Source organism: Ursus americanus, chromosome 21, assembly GCF_024610735.1.
Source record: "Ursus americanus isolate L20-20 chromosome 21, mUrsAme1.1.p, whole genome shotgun sequence".
Classification (NCBI taxonomy): Eukaryota; Metazoa; Chordata; class Mammalia; order Carnivora; family Ursidae; genus Ursus; species Ursus americanus.
The window spans coordinates 20,476,891-20,498,262 of record NC_142147.1 but is presented as its reverse complement, the minus strand read 5'-3'; the positions used below and the strand labels follow the sequence as shown (position 1 = coordinate 20,498,262).

The window sequence follows — 21,372 nt, the reverse complement described above, 5'->3', positions numbered from 1 at the left end:
GTGTATGGAAAAGATGAGAGAAGAGAGTCGCATTGTATCTGCACTGATGCATATTAATAAGGACCCGGGCTTCTGAGAGATAAAAGATTCACCTACACTGGAATTTAAGAGGCTTCAAATTTGTCACTCTAATCTAGGACTTAACGAATGAGATTGCGAATGCCAACATGACAAAGTCTTGTTCAGAGAGACAAAGGCCACAGGGCCTCTGTGCTTGGTATTTCTTTATCTGATCTAATATTCTTGGAACATATTCATGTCTATATCCCCTTGATCTATCCTTTACCCATTCCTTCTTTGTTAACCAACTCACTGTGAGACAAAAGATGGAAGCTTGCTTCCCTTGTCTGGGCTCAAGTTCCCTTTTTGGTAGAAGAAGAGGGTTAGAATGGAAAATCGCCTCCCCACAGGAGGGATCTGGAAGAAAGCTGAGTTAGTTCTGTTTTAAAAACAACAACAACAACAACAACAACAACAACAACAACAATAATAATAAAAAGAACCTCTGGCTACCCAGCTTGACCAAGAGAATACATGTATTATTCTCTTCTTAACCCAGCTCCTGGGATTCAGATCTTTATTTGGACAATGAAAACCAAATTGATGATAGGCTGTTGGGAACTCAGGACTTAGTCCTCAGTTCTGGCAAAGAGCTTCCAAAACCTGTCCCCTGACTCCTTTAAATTAATGGTTGTAAAAACAAAGGCAAGTAAGAATAGCTTTGTGGATAAGAATGTGAATTGATTAAATTCATGGAAATAGCATCCCTCTTCAAGGATTGCCTGTCTTTGCTTAATGTTGAAAGTATTGATACTATCTCCAGTATTGTTTCCCCTATTTTTACATTTGCATGGGAAACGATTTGATTAACATTTTCTCTGAAGATAGTTTCCTTCCGAGAAAGTTACATTGATTGTATCAGCTTGGCCCACTGAGCATGCCTTCCCAGGCAGGGCTGATTTGGATGCAAAACAGAGCTATTTTGGAAACAGTAACTTTACCTGTATTGTTGAACCTCTTTTCAAGGCTCAGTTGGGTTTGCTACAGTAGAGCATTGAGGATGCCATTCACGTGGCACACATTGTGCTAATACAACTTTAATTTTCATATCAAATTGGACAAGAAATGAGTTTGTCAGAAATAATCAAGCCTATTACAGAGGTGCCAGGTTGGATAGTTACTGAGATGTGACTGTTACTCCGTGAAGTGACCTTGGGTTGTGGGGATGTGTAGATGGAGGTCATCAGGCAGGCTGGACCCAGTTACACCCCTCGGGAAACTCCTAGGGGCCCTTCCTGGCAGTGGCTCCACGGGTTAGGAATATTCTCTAATCTTCCACTATTACCTGGCTCTGCCTCTGTCTCATTCCCAGTGCCCTGCTGGGCTCCTTACAAAAACAAAACCAAACCAAAAATGTTTTATGTAGATAGTTCAATCTCTATGAAATTTATGCTTTACCTTAAATAAAAGATACTGTGGCTTGACGCTAGGTCCACAGAGGTGGGCCCAGAAATCCAACAGAGTATGAGGAAGAACTGGGAAGAAAATATGTAAGTGATTCCTTATACTGAGCTTGGAGGAACTGATTTTAAGCCTTTTATTTATCTATGAGGCCAGAATTCTTTTGACTTCATATTTCCCGGGTGGACTTTTGAATCTACTTCCCCAGAACACTCAACAATTCTTACAGGCTCCAGGATACTACCAATATGTCAGAGTTTCCAAAGTCCACTTAGGTTCCTCTTCATCTGTTTGGGTCTTTCTTTTGAGCCCTTGGGGCACAGAATGACATGAATACTATATCCTGTCAGTGCCCTGTTGTGCCTTTCAACAATAGACATGGATGTTTCCTATGGCTTTGGTATGTGCTTTAAATTCTTCGTCTCAGGATCGCCTGGGTGGCTCAGTTGGTTAAGCAGCCGACTCTTGATTTCAGCTCAGGTCATGATCTCAGGGTCTTGGGATGAGCCTCAAGTCCTGCTCCGAGCTCAGTGGCGAATCTGCTGGAGATTGTCCCTCTCCCTCTGCCCCTCCCCCAACTTGCTAGCTTGCTCTCTCTCTCTCAAATAAATAAATAAATCTTAAAAAAAAAAAAATCCCTTTAAAAAAATTCATTGTCTCACTCAGGTCTCATGACAGCAGTGAAACCTGATATGAGTGATTAAAAGCTCAGGAGCTAAAGGGGTTCAGACTAAAAGCTTTCGGATTCCACCATCACCAGTTTTGAGCAGTGTGGCCAGGCGTTTATGAGTCTTTTTTGCTTCAGTTTCCTTATCTGCACCATTGGAATGACAAGGACATGTGCAAAGCCAAGTGAGTACTTGATAAATGTCAGCGACAACCCTGTGAGCTAGACGCCTACTGTTACTTCTGCTCTGCAAAGGGGGAGCAAAGGTGCAGTGAGCTTGCACATCTTACTCTGGTTATACAGCTGGGGGTGACAATGTGGATTTTGTATCCCAAGTTCAATGGCTCCAAACCCGTTTGTTCTGCTCTGCTCCTTCCACTCAAGTTTACTAAGCTATTGTTTCTCTCTTCCACAAACCTCCCATGGCTTTTTTTTTTTTTTTAATATTTAATTTATTTGAGAAAGAGAGAGCATGCATGAGCAGGGAGAAGGGGGGTAGAGGGAGAGGGACAAGCAGATCAGAGCCCGATGTGGGGCTCAATCACACAACCCCAAGACCGTGACCTGCGCCAAAATCAAGAGCCAGAGGCTCAATGGATGGAGCCACCCACGTGCCCCAAGCCTCCCCTGGATTTGATGAGGACTAGTTTTCCATAGCTTGTGAAGGTTTCATGCTTTCCTTTTAAAGAAATTGACATGAATAGTGGTCTCTTTCCCAGAATGAATCATATTTGCGTAACTGTGAAGATGTTAAGAACTCAATTTTCTCCAACAAATCCTTTGTTTTTGAGCTTTTACATGTTTATAATTGAAATTCCAGGAGGATAGCTCTCCAAGCAAATGTTGTCCTTGAGACATGTGACACAAGCCTCAAATGTGAACCATATATGCAATTTTAAATTTCCTAGTAGTCCAGTTAAAAAAGTAAAAAGGAAATAGGTGACAATGTTAATGATGCAGTTTATTTAAGCCAATATATCCAAAATATTATGACGTGCAATCAATATAAAATTATTAATGTGCTATTTCTCATTCTTTTTTCCTTCTAAGTCTTTGAAATCTGGTGCATGTGTACGTGTAAGACATCTCAGTTGGGACTAGGCACATTTCAAGTGCTCAGTAGCCTTATGCACCTGGTAGATACCGTGTAGATAGTGCAAGTCTTGATTTTTCAAAGGACAATTTGTACAAAACACCATTTTTTAAAGATTTATTTATTTATTGTAGAGAGAGGGGAGAGAGGGGCAGAAGGAGAGAGAGAGAATCTCCAGCCAACTCAGAGCTGAGCACAGAGCCCGATGCGGAGCTCGGCTGCAGGACCCCAAGAACATGACCTGAGCCGAAACCAAGATTGGGACGCTCAACTGACTGAGCCACCCAGGTGCCCCAGTCACAGGACCTTTTAAACCACAGCTGCAGGGGCCGCCTTCTTTCAGTCTTCTTAGCTTTATTGCAGCTTTCCTGACTCTCTGCCCCAAAGCTGGATCTTACAGAAGGATCCATAGAAAGGGGATGACCAAAACAGGGTCATTCTTCTCTACAATCAGAGATAATCGAGGCTTTCAAAGGTGTGAGTGAGCTAACACTGACCCAAGCTTCAGAACTTGCAACCTGACTCTAAGATGTGGGACACCTGTGAGTATAGGTGGCCCTGAAGCAAAATACATTACTTAAAAATGTGTCATCCATCCATCCATTAAGCAAATATTCATGAGACACTGATAAGTTAATTAGGCTGGAGATAAAAGGGTGGCCACAGTAGACAGTTTCCACTCTTACAGACATTATATTTTAATTTGAGGGAGCAGAAAATAAAGTATAAACAAATGAACAAGATATTTTTCAGTAGCGGTAAGTGTAATCAGTAAAACACGACAATGGGATGTATTAGGAAGTAACTGACATTTGAGAGTGATAGCCACTGTCTCTGCCCATCCCAGCTAAATACTGCTGGTACAAATGAGGAAGACGATTGTGAGGATATTTACCATTATCGGGGGCCTACAAAGTGATGACTGTGAAGGGAAGAAGGAAGAAAGGAAAAAAGAAAGAAAGAGGAATAAAAATGACAAGGAAGAAAGGAAGGGGGAGAGATGGGGGAGGAAGAAAAGGAGGACAAAGTATTAGTGTCATGGCTGACGGTCTTCATAAGTGATGACAGGAAATCCCAATAACTATCCTGAGAGTTGGATCCCCTAAAATTGAACGGGAGCCTCACAGAGGGAAAGGGCCTTGACTGGCATCACAGGTGAGTCCAGGGCTCTTCCAAGAGCAGAATCTGGGCCTCTTTGTCATGGTACCTGCTCGTTCACGTCCATGTCTCCTGGTGGGCGTTCATTGCCTTTATTCCTGGGAAATTTCTTCTTGGTGAGAATGTATTAGGAGAGTAGTATGTATATCTCGGGGGTTCTGAGAAATCACTGAATGTGTAGAACAAGCTTGTACAAGTAAATGGTTGGAATAGATAAAATTATTAGAACATAACTCCTTTGGTTAATGGATAGAAGCGTAGAGATGATGCCTGATAGAATATAGCACACACATATCTGAGGGATTGCTTTGGGGGAGAAAGTAATCAGATTTTCACCTGTGATAAGAAAAAAAAAAAGTGACTAAACATCCATCTCAGGAAGAGATATTTACATCAAATCTCCCTTGATAAAAGGTATAGGCTGTTAAGGGGAAGCATGTGAGATTGTTTTCTCAGGGGGCCTTAAACATAGCAATTTGCCTACCTGTCTTGGGCAGTCCAATAAATACCATTGTGGTGGGATATCCTCTGGTTGTCCTCTCACTTCAACCTCCCCCAAATTCAGTCTTTTAATTTTTCTTAAGATGGTTCTCTGTCTCAGAAAAAGAGAAACTTTTTTTCTGAGTTACCTTGGTTGGACACCCATCTCAGCCTTTTCTGTTAAGTATTAGAGATTCTTAGGGCGTTTTTCTTTAGTATTTTATTCCAGACATCTTCCCTTCTCCCATCACACTTGTTCACTGGGATGATTCACAGACTTCATAGCTTCACTTACCATCCTAACACTGGCGAATCCCCAGACTGCATTCCAAACTTAACTTAGCAAACCTTTAAATATGATCATTTTCCCATATTCCATATTCCAGTGATACCAACATTATCTACCAAGGTATCTAAGCAGAGGCAAATGGAAAGACAAACATAAGTCTCAAGGGACCTCACATTTCTGAGACCTCACATCTAGTCTATGGCCAATTACTATTGATTTGATTTCTGACTCCTCTCACAATATGGCCATTTTTCTGATTTTGCTATTATCCCGGTTTCATCCTTTGTCATTTCTTTTGACATTTAAGATTCATCCTTCTTCTTTTTCCTCCTTGCTTCCTGCCTTTGCTCAGAGCCCTCTAACCTTCTTTAGCTCCAACACTTACGGCTTCTTCAGTATTTGGCATATAGCAGGTTGTAGCAGCGACAGGTTAGAGAAATCTAGCTCAGAAGAGTTTAAGGGAAAGGAGAAGTTTTGGGCTGTGTAATCGGTGAGTTCATGAGAGGTCTAGTTTCTGGTTGGACAAAATCAGGGCTTCATAATCTTGAAAAATCTGTCCTACCTTTCCACATGGAGACCTCTTCATCTCCTTATCTCTGCTTCTCTTTGAGTGTTAGTCTCAGACTCTCTTGCAACGGAGAGGTTTTCCTATGTGACACAAACAATGACATGACGACAGTTGGCAGTCTGAGAACATGTTTATACTTGAAGTTGGCATGAGCAGGAAAGAGCTCTCTCTCTGCCTCCACATCCGAAAACTCCAAAGAAGAACTGGACATTGCCTTGCTTGAGCCACATGCGCATTTCTGAGGCCATTTTCTATGTCTTGTGAATACTCTTAAGGACCCAACTTGGGCCATGTGTTCATCCCTGTGGTTGACAGTGGGGTTGGGACAGAAAACAAAAACCTCTTTAACACATAGATGCTCAGAATTGTTATTGGATGGGTGGATAAATGAATGGATCAATGAAATGAACTTTGGCTTCCCTCAACTTTACTGTGTTTTAGTCAGTTTATGTTTGCATTTGTGCTATTTACTCTCTTTGAGGGAAGAGACTCATGTCATCTTCCAGGATAGAGTTCATTATGGTAAGCTGTCTATGTGTTGGTTCTCAGTGGCTGTGGATTCCATGAAGCCTAGACCGGGATACCATCTCACAATTCATGGTGTCCATGGATGGATGAGTAAAAGAGCAAGTTATTGAAAGTATAAATGAATGAATGAGAAAATAGATATATTTTTATAAGGCATTTCTGTAATGTTGGGAACTCTACTCAATATATCCTTTAGAATCAAAGCTCTGAAGGTGACCTTGAAGGACATTTAATTCATTCACATTTGATATTACATTTTACATTTTTAAACAGATTTAGGTGCTGATATTCAGAGAGATTTAAGGATTACCCCTAAAATCACGTGACATGATGACAGTGGAGTCAAGACCAGGGTATCAGCATTTCTAACTCCCAGTGAGGTGAACTTTTTATTACACAATTTCTTTTCTCAACTACTACACGTTAGATAAGCACCTCCCATATTCCAGGCCCAATAAGAGATGCTCTAGGAGATAGTAAAAATGAAAAGGCAGAGCCCCAATTCTCAGCAGCTCCCAGGTGAATGAGGGCAATTTAGTAAATGCCCAACAGCATGACTACTATAGATCCAGAGAAGGAGTGTCACTCTGGCCTGCTGCCTCGATATTGCCTTGCTATCTGAGTAGGACTTGAATATCTCATGTAACTGGACGACCAAGGTTGTTTTACAGAAGCATCTGAAGATATGTCGCTCTAGTATGTTTGTCTGCCAGTCCCTCATGTGCAGGGAACTTAGGCATAACAAGGAGAAGAATGTCATAACACCTGGGACACGTCACATTTCTCAGATTCTCTGAAGATACCACATTGGCCAAGCTGGTTCTTCCAGCTGTTGCTCTGCCTGGTCTCATGGCCCTCTCTTCTACATTTGGTCTCTTTTGACAGAATTTCTTTTCTCCATTAAGTCAGACAAGCTGAATTTTCAGGTTGGAGGGAAAAAACCGTAAGGGTTGCCATTCTTCTATCAATATTCTAGACAGTCCTCCTCTGGGTTTGGGTGGCTTACCTGCTACCTTGTGAAGATTTCTGGTTAGGTTATTATTCTAGCACAGCTTTGTTACCTGGGAAAAATCACAGAGGAAACCAGTTTATGGATTCATATTCTGAATTTCCTCTTATGATTTAAAATTTATGCCTCAATTTCACTGACTGAAAGTCCCCAGTAGTTACAAAAGGAGAGCATATCAGGGGCTCCCTGTGGAGGGTGGGGAAGCTCGCAGTGGTCTGTTCTTTGTTACAGGGATGATAACAGGGTCATGTTCCCTTAGTAAAAATTCATAGAACTATGCTCTTCTATCTATATTTTATATTTAAATTTTTAAGAAAAATTTAAAAAGAAAAAGAAAAAATAGTAATAATTGCACCTCTAGAGAGCAGCGGTCATCAGCCTGGGATGATTTTTCCACCAGAGGACATTTGTCAAGGTCTGAGACATCTTTGGTTGTTACCATGGGGTAGGGGTGTGCTACTAGTATCTAGTGGGTAGAGGCAGGGAATGCTGCTAAACATCCTATAATAATACATAGAGCAGCACCCAGTCCCCCCACAAATAATTATCTGGCCCAGTACTGCTGACATTCAGAAGCCCTGCCCTGGAGCACGGAGATCAATCTGAAAGATTAATTCTTGAAGGGCCATAGCAAGCACCATTCATAGAAACTTGTACGATAGATTTTATCTTTCTTTCACAGTTGAGGAAACTGAGGCTCAGAGAAACGAATCCATCCAGAGTCATTCATTTAAGAACCCATGAACCCAAACCCTTACTCTTTACACCAATATATTCTCTTGCCTATTATCACTTCTCCAGTGCAAAAAAATCATAATTTGAGAACTGACACGTATTTTTCTCCATAACTAAAATGCTTTTTGTGTAGAACAACCAGATAAAGGCATTAATGAAAAGAGGCTTTACAGAGATATCATCCATATGATCTTCTGCAACAATGGCTTTGTAATAAACTACTGTGAATTACTTTTTCCAAGAACTTGTAAAAAAATGTGCAAACTGGAAAGCATTGTTCTTCTAATTGAACCAGTTGAGATTTGACCTTTGGACCTAAGTAAGAGGACTGTCATTCAGGGGAATTAGAATGCTTTCCTGGTTACTATCAGGAGATAACAGAGCCTCTTCGGTTCCCTCGAGGATGAAGTTGTCTGAAGTGTCCCATCTGTAAATGCTGATGTACACGGCGTGTATCAGTCGGGATACACTGAGGGTAACACAACCAGTAGGATACACGTGTATTAGGAGATTTATTGAAAGGAGTTGGCTCAAGCATTTGCGAGGGTTGGCAAGGCGAGTCTGAGGTCCACAGGACAGGTGGGCAGGAAGGGCAGACTGGAGCCCGGGGATGGGAGCTGCAGCTGCAGCTCACAGGTGGACTTTTCTCTTCATTAGAGTAGCTTCGGTTCTGCTCAGAAGGGTTTTCAACTGGTTGAGTCAGGCCCACCCAGACTACTGAGAATCATCTTCTTTACCTAAACTGATTATAGACCTTAATGACATCTATGAAATATCTCAACTAGTGTTGGTATAACAAGGGATGATCCCCTAGGCAAGTTTACACATCAAGCTGACTGCCCCGCCCAATAAGTGTAATTTTTTCTATGCCAGAAGTTATTTTAGATGGTGTAGTTCAGTTATCAGAAAGTGTAATGAGTGGGAAGTAATGGAAATGAGCCTATTTCTCTTGACAGCATGAGGATATGGTTGGCCCTACCCATCTCGCCATACCTCATCTGTTCTCCATATTTGGAGACATCTTTGTGTACAACCAATTACTTGTGATTTGGTCTTGAGACTCACTATGATGTCCCACCGAGAAGAAATACAGCAGACTGAAAAGAGCGAGGAGTAAGGCAGATGTGGACTCGTACTCCAGCTCTGCTCTAAGAGCTCTGTGAATGTGTGTATTCCTCAACTGCACTACAGATAATAATAATAGACTGCCTCCCATGCTCTGGGGAGATCTGCTTGAGAGACACGTAGTGAATGGCAATATAGGTACATGTGTGCATAAATATATGTGTTTATGTGTACAGACATGCACACATTGCAATGTAGTTATTTTAGCAAGCATCCATTTACCCAGCAAAATATCTACCCTGTTATAGCCACAGTGGTAGGAACTAGGCACGCAGAGATAAAACTATCATAGTCCTTACCTTCAAAGTCCTAATAGTCTGGAGGAGAAGGGTATAATTAAATTGGTAATTTCAGTGTGTTCTGATACATGCTATAATGCGCACATTTAGAAACATTAAAAAGGCCTCTTGAATGTTGAATAACTGAGAGCAAAATTAATTAGCTAGAAGACTGTTCTTTGAATATATGCTCCTTGGATGGATGTTAGAACCAACTCTTCCTTAATAAGGAATTACTGTTTGTTAGGGTTTAACTAAAGCTCTGGGCAGAGTGCCAGGAGAAAGGTGATTGGATTCCCAGCGGTTGGCCATGTGAAGAGCGCAAACAGTATGGCCTATTTACTTGTCCATTTATTTATGGCCTTTCCTGTTCTCAAGAGGTGTGGAAGTGGCCTTCATAAATACCAGCAATGTGCTAAGATTTCAACAAAAGAAAGTTTTAAAGAAATTAGGATGAAGGGAAAGTAAGGGTAAGGTTGAAAGAACAAAGGACTTCACTGAAGCACACACCGTAATTTATGACATAGAACATTGCTTCCTAGTAAACAAGCAACTGGAGAAACACCAAGGGCTGTACGACCACCACAAAATAATAATACAGTCGTGTTCAGGTGAGACAAATATTTCTTGACACCGAGACCAGTAGAATTTCTCCCAAGGAGCCTTATGAAGAGACCAGGGCCGTTGACAATTACCCAAGCACAAACAAAAAGCTACACGTGCACATGGAGCATATATGTTTACATAGAGATACTTGGATGTATATACAGGTGCATCTCTAGGGTTGCGAATTCAAGTAGGCGCCCAAGTATACAAGTCCAGCTCAGTGGTCAAGATTCTTAGATAGTGACACTTCCATGGAATTTGTAAGGTCACGTCTCAGCCTAGGCTCTTCCCTACCCTCCTCTCTCTGTTCCTTAGACACACTGCCCCATGGCTTTCTGCCAGAAGGAGCCAAGGTGATATGGACTAGAAATAGAATAATATAACCCAGTGAACCAGAGCTGCTGAATGTTCCAGAACCACACCACTCCCAGAGCCACAAAGAGCCCTGAGTTCTGGGCACCTGTCACTTGCCTCCTGTAGTAACTTCAGACAAGGACGCTTTCCATTGTGGTCTTAGTGTTCACTTACCTGGGAGTGGGTCACTGTTCTTCTAAGAGTCTTAGGGTCTCAGAAATAAATACTGAACAGGTACAACATCTGAATGGGTTTTGGCCTTTGGCCTCCCTTGAACTCTTGATAAAAGAGAAACAGTTTGCTGCTGTCATTACTGGAAGTTTGATGGATCTGTTAAAAAATACATCACATCGCTACAGGAATGACATTAACACAGGGTTCTTTTTATTTATTTCTTTCCTTCTAATTAAATTCTCTCAAGGTGAGAAGAAACCACTGTTCACTGCAAAACCACGGTTCATGGGTCTGTGCTTGAATGAGAAAAGGAGCCTGTGATTTGAACTGTTACAAGAAAACTCAGGAGATGCACATTTGGACTTGGTGAACGGACACCTGGCACTTGGTGGGCTTGGTCACGTGGGTATGGCCATGTTCCTTAGCTCCTTTGTGTCCCAGGTTTCTCTGTCAGTAGGAAGAAGATAATAATAGCTTCCCCATCTTTATTAAGGTTGATGTGCCAATGGCTGCATTAAGACACTATTATACTTAGGAGTTGGATAGTGCCAAAGACAAGAGAGGTCCTATTAGTTTGGCTCAAAGCATTGTTTTCTCTGTGGGTTCAGTGGAAGTGAGGGCCTCCTTCTCTGCTCCGGCCTTGGAGATGGCCAAGATTAGGCAGCTTGATAGGAACCCTGGCCTGGGAGTTAGGAATTGTAAATTCACATCCCAATCCTGTCATTTTATGTAAATCTTGGACAAAAAACTATCCCTCTTGGGGCATCTGTTTACATATATATATTTTTTTAAATAATGGAGCTAAAGTTGGTGACCTCTAAGAAACATTCCAATTCTGAAGGGCCACAGTGTACCATTCACAGTGCTGTGGAATAGAAACTTATGAGTGAATAGGACAGACCCTGCCATCTGTGAGCGTTCGGCTGGAAGAGGCAGAGAGTGTCCGTGATGGGATGGTCTCAGATTGGAATAGCTATTGTAAGGAAATAAACAGAGTCGTGTAATAGAAAAACAGGTAAAATGGGTCTTTCTTGCTAAAGAGAGGTGAAAGAGGTCATTGTTGCAGGAATACTTTTCTGAGGAGGTGACATTACTTGAACTTCCTCTTTACTCTTGCAAACAGTCAAAATGACATCTGAAAGAACAGCTTTGTTCTTTGCAAATCCATCCCAGCAGTAGCAGTAGAAGGCAGAATGGATCCTGTCTTAAATTCTTTGTGGAATGTGTGAGGTATGAATAAAGGAAAGCAAATAGAAAAGGATCTTTGCAATTTTAGCAGGAGATGCATTTATAGCTCGGGGTAGGGATAGGATTGGGTCAATAATTTTCAGGTTTTTTTAGTCAATTCAATGTATGTTATTGAGCACCTACTAGGTACCTGACCTTAAGCAGAGAGCTGAGACTAGGGTGTTTAATCGCCTAGAATCTTCCTGAAGAGAAGCCTAGCCTGGAGGGAGAAGATGCATATAGAAATAAATATCTCTGTTCCATGGTAACAGTGGTGGTGGGAAGGATTCGGGATAATTTGGGACATTGGTAATGGGGCTGGTTTGAGTAAGTATGAAGCAGTTCACAAAAAATGCTAAGGATGAGTGTTTAGGTGAAAAATAAACCACCAAAATTATGTTGAAATAATGATGTCATGTCTGCTGACATTTCTGCTGAATATTTACAATATTCATCTCACTTTTTTGGGAATTGATACTAAAGACATATCTTAAAATGTTAAAATAATTACATGCATCAAGTATTCAGTATAGAGAGAAAGAAAAGAAAGAAAGAAAGAAAGAAAGAGAAGAAAGAAAGAAAGAAAGAAAGAAAGAAAGAAAGAAAGAAAGAAAGAAAAAGAAAGTTCTTAAATATCTAAGAAGGGATTGTTTAAATAAATACGATATATTTTTATGATGGGCTGTAATTGTCACTGGACATATTAACAAAGAATTTGTTGCTACATGGACATATGCTTAGGATAAAATGTTAAGAGGTGCAAAGTAAGCCACTGAATTATCTATTCAGCGTGATTTCAACTTTCTCCACGCATAGCAGAGGATGGAAGGGTATTATTCTAAAATAGCAATCATGGAGGGATGGTATGATTAATTATTTTAGTTTAGTTTTAAATTTTATTCTTTTTTGAGTTTTCATTACCACACATTGGTACTTGAGAAAGAAGCACATAGAAAACTACTGCGAATCTGGGGGTATTTGACAAAGAATGAAAGAGCAGTTCCTTCTAGTTCAATCTGTTTCTGATGAATTAGTTATTATTCCTCTGGAGTGGAAGCTAAACCTTGATTTTAAAAATAAACTTTACATTTTGTCTTTAATTCTAAGCTTTTGTGATATTGCAATTCACTTTTACTGTCCACAGTTGTTTTTTGTTTGTTTGTTTGTTTTGTTTTGTTTTGTTTTGTTTTGTTTTTTTGGTCTCACCATTTAAATGAAGCAAGAATAGAAAGCATATGTGAGTTGAGAAAACCTGGTTTTGTTGTGTGTTTCTGTTGGCACTCAGGAAGAGCCACGGCGAAGGCTGGAAGGTCTACTGGAAATAAAAAGGACCTTAGCAGAGTCATTTGGTGGCTGAGAGCTCTAAAGGCTTAAATATGAGGGGTGATTTCCCATGGTCACATGACTGGTTTATAGGGACATTAAGCGTCATCACGGTGCAGATGGGGAGAATAAGACTAAAAAGAATTTGGCTCAAGATTTGTTGTTGTTTGGGTGGTAATGGTGGTGATGGTGGTATTGGTGATAATGGTGATGACAGTATGTAGGAGGCAGAAGGAGGAATAGGGCTCATGCTCCGTTCAAAGCTACAATGTGGTCATTGTAAGAGTGTAGAACGTTCAGGATACATCTTTGAAAAAGTGGAAGCACAGTGTCAGAAAGGGAATTATAAACCTAATACTAAATCAGGTGGAACTTAACGTCTGGGTTTTAAGCTTTGCTATTCCATGAAAACTCAGAACATGTCGGTTTTTAGAATAGAAATGTTTCTCTCTATATCTGAATTTTAAAATTCATTGTGCATATGTTCTACGATTTAAAAGTAACAGTCTTTTCCATTTTTCTCATTCTGTTGCAAATTGCAATCGTACCATGTCATCAAAAAGTTATTTAGTGACAACTTATGGGAAGCCAAAAAGTTTCCTATAATTTGCATATATTTTCCACATTTGGAATGTTAGTGATTAAGTTTTTTTGTGTTCACTTAAAATAATATATTATTATTGAAAATAAATATAATAATAAATGCAAAATGTTGGCTCTAACGGCATATGCTAAACACTTGCACAGTGCAGCACAGCATATGCTTAGTTCTTCATTAAGAGATTTTAAAATAACTCGTATTTAGCAAGAATACATTATCTTTTATTCAGAATTAATTATATGCTGTTTTGTGTACCATAATTTAAAGTGCTACCCACTTCTAATATGTAATACGCAAAAGAAACTATGGTTACAATTCATTAGAATTGGCTTCTTTCCTTTGCAATTTAGTGGCATAATGAATACATAGAGCTGAAATGCTATTTGTTACTTGAATCAAAAGTTACATGAAGTGCTGATAACTAACAGTTACAAATCCTTCATTTTTAAAAAAATCACAGCATGCCTCAGGAGAATGGAATAAGTCATGAGAGTAATTCATGCATAATTAGTTATTTTGCCATTCTTTGATAGTTTTAAGAACAAGTTTTTAGAAAGACTATTGGAACAAGAAGGTAGGGAACATTTAGAAATCATTTTTGTTTTGTTACAACACCGTGTTACTTAATTGTTTGGTATGCCCAGACAGACACTACTTTGAAAGCAAACTCTGACTTCCGTAAAGGACTTCAATCTAGGTGTCTGTTAAGCCAATGTAACATACCTTCTTAAGAACGAAACCCCTGTCTCAAAAAATGGCCCGGGGATATGTTAGTTGTCTGGTTAAGTGTTTGCAACCTTTGTTTGAACATCTTCTGTCTCAACTGTGTTTTTAGTGATGAGGAACAAGATGTCCCGAGATGTTAAATCCTCAGCTGGGGTAATATAGCTCATGACTGGGCTCCCAGTGTTGGAGTCCAGCTTTTTTAGCTTAGGTAAGGCTGTTATTTGGGCTGCATGCAACTTGCTTAGAGTGTCACCTTCAGTCTTAATTTTTACCGAGAATTTCAATAAGGGAAGTCCATTTGAATAATATGTTACCTTAACTAAACAGGATGAAAGGACAAACACAGCCAAAGTGCATCAAAAGTGAAAATGAAAATTCTTAAATGCAGTTTCCATTTTTGAACTATATGATGACATCTTGATTTTTTCATTAAAAGTGACAGAACCTTAAATAACAATCCTAATATTCATGCTGACCAGGGTGGAATGAGATGAGCACGCTAACACTTTGCTGATGGGATTATAAATTAATACCAGAGGGCATTTGGCAATGTTTTTCTTGAAATGAAACATTTACCAACCCTTTGTCTTCATCGTTTTACCTCTGGATATCTAGCCTTAGGAAACACTTTGAAACACAAAGATTGAACCATGAAAACATGTTCTTCCAAGTGATTTCTTACAGTATGTAAATGGTACCTCGGTAAAGCTATTAAAAATGACTCATCACATTTATTTATTTATTGGAGTTAAGCATAAAAACACGCTAAATGATCACCCCTTCGAGGAAATCTTTAAATAGTGACAGTTCAATCATACAATCTAAATTTGAGAAGTCATTCATCAGATTTAGGAAAAGAGGCTCAATAATAGGGAAAAATACTTGCGGTAGAGTATTTATCATCAGGAGCATGATAAAAAATTGTGTGTAAACCACAATCTCTCCTTTGACACTTTTTTAAAATGGTTAAAATAATTAGAAGGTAATAAATCAGCATGGTAACTAAGGATAGTGTGATAGCGTGATAAGATTGTCCATTCGTTAGCCTGTTATTTGTTTATGTAGTCAGTCAACTTTACGTAGTTTATTTAAAACCCCTACATTTTCAAAATGTTGTTCCCTGAGGATTAATTACCACTAAAAATTAGAAACAAAAAAAGCATTAATCAGTGTCAAAGTGAGGAGACCTCACACACAGATATCGTGGCTATATGAAAGGATACTGCCGCACACTTTCTAGGAGATTGAACTGCACTCTCAAGATTGTCCTTACCTGGCAGAAGGACCCAATTAAATAGGATTGGCAAAATTCACCAACATTCGCTGTCTCAGCCATGGTGATTGTGGATCAGCCCTGAGAACACCGTGTGGAACAGGCTGCGTCAGGAACCTAATGCCAACGATTTATATAAACTCTAAATTTCCACGTTTAGCCAGTGGTGGGGTTGTTAATTTCCATCATTTTTATCCACTGTAATCTAAGTGTTAAGAGCTCGGAATTCAGAATTTGCGTGCTACAGCAGCACGTGGTGAATGATTGGCATTAATAATCCAGCCCTTGCTGCTTGATACCTTCGCATGGTCAGGCCCTCGGTTCCAGTCCAGGATGCAAACGTGTTTCCCACAGCTTGTTAACTCAATTACGCAGTCTTCTGAGTTACAGCAAACATTTCTTATACAAAGCCACTTGCATGGTCTCTATGGTAGCTGACACTTCATAATTCCTAAGGGAAGATATGAAGAATTAGACTAAATTCCCTGGATTCTGAAAGAAAGGGAAAGTGATTAAGACATCGAAATTGCTCCAGCTACGCTGCTGTCGTTGTTGGAGGAAGCGATACTGTGTCAGGTGCAAAATGTAATAGCTCTGATTACTCAGTACCTATCTTCTGGGACATTTCCAATTCACACCTAACTCTGAAGGCTGCTCTGAACCGAAAGATTCCAGAGTGTGCTGGTCTAGGATTTTCTTTCATCTCAAATGATCTCATTTTTTCTCATTTAAAATTCACTCTGAAGATCCTAAAGTCGAATATTTGACTTAGAGGTTTCCATGAAAAAAAGTTTTTGTAATGCACTTTCTGTCTCTTTAATGCACAGTCTGTTGTGGAATATCTAAGCGTATACAATTTTGTGGGATACCCAATCTCTAGACAAAACCGTGGCCTTCAAAGCCAGGGGTTGTGGAACATTATTTCCTTTCATGCTCTGGGACTTGTTTGTGCGTTATAAGGTTTAGTAAGAGCTGGTCTGCACGCCATCTGCTTCCATGTTACCTGGGGACATTTTTTTCCAAAGGAAGCATCCAGGGTCTTCACCCAGGCCTGTATAGCTGTGGGTGGGCTCTGAGAAGCTGCATTTATGACAAGCTTCCAGGTGATGGTGAAGCTCTTTAAAGTTTGCAAAGTGTTGCATTAGCTCGCTTTCCTTTTCAGAAAGCCTCCGCCCTCACCGTCCCGTTCTTTACTTCATAACAGCTTTCTTGGCAGAGGCTCATGAATTTGCAGCAAGAGTGAATAATCATCCTAATACCCAGAGCCAACAGGAGTCTAGACTTGACTTTCAAGCTGTGATCCCTGGACCAGCAGCATCCGGCATCACCTGGGGCTATGTTAGAAATGCATTTTGAGGGCACCCACCATGCGGCTTTCGGAATCAGAAACACTTGGGTTGGTTTTAAGAAGCCAGCCAGATGATTCAGATGGTTTGTAAAATTCGAGAACTGCTGGTCTCAAGTGTTGGTTTGCAGTCTCCAGTGCTAGCTAGCCACATGCCTTCACTTACACAGGTCATTCACCTTCCCGGGTTCTATAAAGGACAAGACAGTTCTTTCCTTCAGACCACCATTCCTTTTAGCGAATCTCACATACTAAGAGATCCAGGAATCCAGAAGAGATTTTAGAATCAATGTCCCAGGCAAATGATGCCTTTACAACAGGTAATGGTCCTACCAGGGAGATAATGGTTTGGTCTCTTAAAAGCAGCATCAAAATAGCATGACAAAACCTACTGGGTTTTAAACTGGATGACAGGCTCCTACGTTAAAGCTAGTTCGGTTGAATCTTGGGTTTGACATTTACCAGCTGTGTGGCTTTTGGGAAAGCTAAAGATTATCTGGGAGACTTCCTTTTCGTATGCGAGAAAGAGTATAATGATAGTTTCACATGGCGATTTTGAGCATTAAATGAGGCACTGGAAGGAAAAGTGCTTTGCTGAGGGCCTGGTAATCAGCAAATGCCCAAAGAATGTTATAAGACATGTAACCATGGATATGCCTTGTAGTCTTGTTCCCTCATTTTAAATTGAGAGTAATTGTCGTGCCTAAAAGTGGTGAGTTTCAGACACAAAACAGAACGGAGTGCATCTCTGCAGCTAGAGAATCTGAGGTTTTCCTATGAAAGAGAAAGGATGGAGTCTGGCCTCTCTGGGTCCCCAGCCTCCAGGACTGGTTTTGGCACCTGTTCAGTCCTTGATGAATAGATTATGTAAGCAATTATTCAAGCTATTTTCAGAATCCAGTTTTACAATCTTCGGCTAATATTCCCAACAAGCCCAATGAGGAAGGCCTAGTTACTTATCTCATTTTACAGAAGAAGCACCTCAAGCTCAGAGAGCTGGAGTAAATTGACTAAAGTGTCACTGGGTGACCACTCAGGTTATCTGACTTCGGGGCTCCCGTGCTTAATTATTCCACTATGCTGTTTTAAACTCTGTGCGACTCTGGCTGGCATTTCTAGCAGTAAGCAACAGGGATGGGCAAGGTTAGAAATAATTTTTTAAGCACCTGTGGAACATACAGAAAAAGAAATTATGCACTTGGATGAATCAGCGGTCTTTTTTTTTTTTTTAATTCAGTAGCTATAAGCTCGTTAACTCCTAGCCAAAGTAAGGAGAGAGATGCTTTTTATTTCATTGCTAATAGTATTTTAAACTATGTTCTTGTTAGATATAATACAGGAAACACATAAAAACAATTGTGCAGCTGAGTGTGTTATTGTCAGGTGAACATCTTTGAACACCCCCCCCCCCCAAACACACACCCCTCGAGGAGGTAGAACCTTGCCGGATGCACCGGAAACCCTCCCAGGGCCTTCCCTCTGAATGAACGTGAACATTTCCCTCACCTCCTCATTGCCAGTGTGCAAAGCCCCAAACACTATAATTTCGTTTTGCCTGATTTTCTTCTCTTTTTATCGTCAGAGAGACCTTTCGAGTTTTTTTCATCTTTTTTTTTTTTTAAAGATTTTATTTATTTATGTGACAGAAGACAGCCAGCGAGAGAGGGAACACAGCAGGGGGAGTGGGAGAGGAAGAAGCAGGCTCATAGCGGAGAAGCCTGATGCGGGACTCGATCCTGGTACGCCGGGATCACGCCCTGAGCTGAAGGCAGACGCTTTAACGACTGCGCTACCCAGGCGCCCCGAGTTTTTTTCATCTTTAAGTGTCCCTCACCCCTGTCATTGAAAAAATGGAATAATTTATCCTATAATAAGGATTTCTCAACCTCGGCACTGTTGACATTTTGAGCAGGATAATTTTTTGTTGTGGCAGTTGTTTTGTGCGTTTTAAGTTGCTTAGCAGCATCCCTGGTCTGTACCCACTAGATGCCAGTTGCACCCCCCTCCCCAGTCATGACAACCAAAAATGTCTCCAGGGGCTAAAATTGCCTCTAATTGAGAACCATTGCTCTAGAGTTTCCTTCCATGCTCTTAATCTTCTGAAATGGGATCTTGCATGAAAGTCTTAATCAGATTCAGTTTCAATTTTTGTATTTGTTTTATTTATTCATTGCTAAGTCTTCTTCTTAGGGGGTGGCATGTACTTCCCTCTGGAGGCCCATAATGTCAGTGATTTCTCTTTTTGTGATGTTAGCCACCATTGATGCCCAGTGCCTAGATCCTTTATAAGGGGTTGCAGTGTGTTGACCTGCCAATTCTGTGAGCCCTTCCCCGTTGACCTGTCAGAATATCCGTATAAAGAGAAGCCTGCCTCAGCTATGATTTGGTTTCCAGTATGGTTTGAATGGGGAAGGTTTCCCCTTTTCCTGATATCTTTAATCTAATAGCTGTCTTTTCCATTCTTGCGCTTTAGACATGCTCTTCTCAGCTTTGAAGACCCAACTTTTCAAATTGGCTCCCCTGGCCCCACTTCATGGAGTCAGTCACTCCTAGACTATTCAGGCTGTGTATGAAACTTCCCAGGTGGGGGATAATAATTGGCTATAACAGATTCCTGTGTCCCTTCTCTCCCACTAGTCAGTGAGTGAGGAAAGCAAGATCGTCTCTCACTGTTCCTTCATTGCACTGCCTAGATTTGAATGAGGCATGCTGGTACCTTGGAAAGAGCACAGGCTTTGCAGTGAGACAAACCTGGACCCAAACTCTAAATCCAGAAAGTACCTGCTGGGTAATTCAAGGTTTTGTGCTTAAATGTCTTCACTGTCAAAATAGGAAAAGTAAGATCTCACAGAACTGTTTTTAAGGATCAAGTCATTTGGAAACGGTGCTCATGGGAGACATGTTCAATACACATTTACGATGTTGTTTCCAGTTATAATAGTAGCTTCTATTAAAGGAGTACTTGGTGTGTGCCTTCCTCTGCCGTGTAGGGCCCCACGTGTGTCTTCGCATTTGATTCACCTGCAGTGTCCATATCCTGTTGTACAGGTAAAGAAAATGAGGCTTATAGATTTGAAGTGTCTCTCCAAAATTTCCAAGCTGATTTGGGTTGACTCTGAACTTAAACTCGACCTTCCCGATGCCAAAATCCTTTCTATTATCCACGAAGCATTCTGCCTTTAATTGAATGTTAAGCTTCAAATGAATGAATGACTAAATAAATGGGTATAAGAAGACGATGCCAGAAGTTTATTAGCAAATAATTCTTTCCTCCCAGGGGGCCTTGTCTCTCCTGGAATTCAATTCAATATGGACTTTGCATTTCACATTTGGGTTGAGGCAAGAAAGAGTAGAGCCATGACTTTGTTGTGGATTTGAGGGGGGAAAGTGGAATGTCAGGCATCATTCTGGCTTCTCTGACTAGCCAGGGGTGTAGTCTGCATGTTTCTCCCCTTGCTCAGACACTGCTTGGCCCTTGTTTTTCTGACCAGCTGCTCCCCCTCTCATGATGAGAGGCTCGCTAGTCAACCCTGTCCTGTGGGCAGTACAGCAGCCTGGGCGGGGCTCGGGTCCTTGCCCCTTCTTTCCTTCCGCTCTACATAGCTATCACGTGTTCAAGGCTGAGAGTCCTAGTTAGCTCCTGGGCAGACAGAGCTCAGGTGAGTCCTCCACCAGTGGGAGGAATTTAACCCGGTATAGCTCAGGAAGCTGAACTCTCTTGAAAAGCATGTGGATGAACAAGCAGCTCTGTGGTTTACTCCAAGGGGTGGGGAAGGTGAGAGACTGTTATTTAGGTGAGCTCCGACTGAAATGAGAAGCAGTAACACTGGAGAAGGATTGGGCGCAAGACATGAACTCGAGTGGGTTGTCAGCACCTTCTCTCTCCTTTGCTCCCCTCCCTCTCCGTGTAGATTTTGTATAACATTTCGTTGAATCCATTCTATGTCTCACTACAAGTCACACTGTATTTTCAGTGGATTTCAGAACACGTCTGTAGAGCACATAGCTATTTGAAATCAATACGTTTTGTTTCAGAATATATTCAGAGTGAAGATTTTTGAGTGATAATGCTGTCTTTCTGGTTTGAAGAATACAAAAAAAAATTCAGGCTCTCTTTGGAGTGTTCTGGGTTCTGATACTGACAAATCACATTCTACACTGATAGATAACCAAAGTAACCCACCATTTGATAGGCTCTATTGCATTGCAATCAACAGCAGATCATACCTATCTTTTGTGAAAGCTATTCTATCATCACCATGACACGGAATGGCTCGTCCTTGGAATACCATTAAATTTTTATACCCATTCTCAGAATATGTGCTTTGGTGGATCAATTTAAGTATTTAAGA

At 40.8% G+C, this 21,372-nt stretch overlaps 1 protein-coding gene across 1 annotated transcript in view; it reads left to right on the top strand.

Annotated features, from left to right (window-relative positions):
• Window positions 1–21,372, top strand: part of CDH11 (cadherin 11) — a 144,785-nt gene that overhangs the window by 13,707 nt on the left and 109,706 nt on the right. The gene's annotated exons all lie outside the window — the stretch shown is intronic.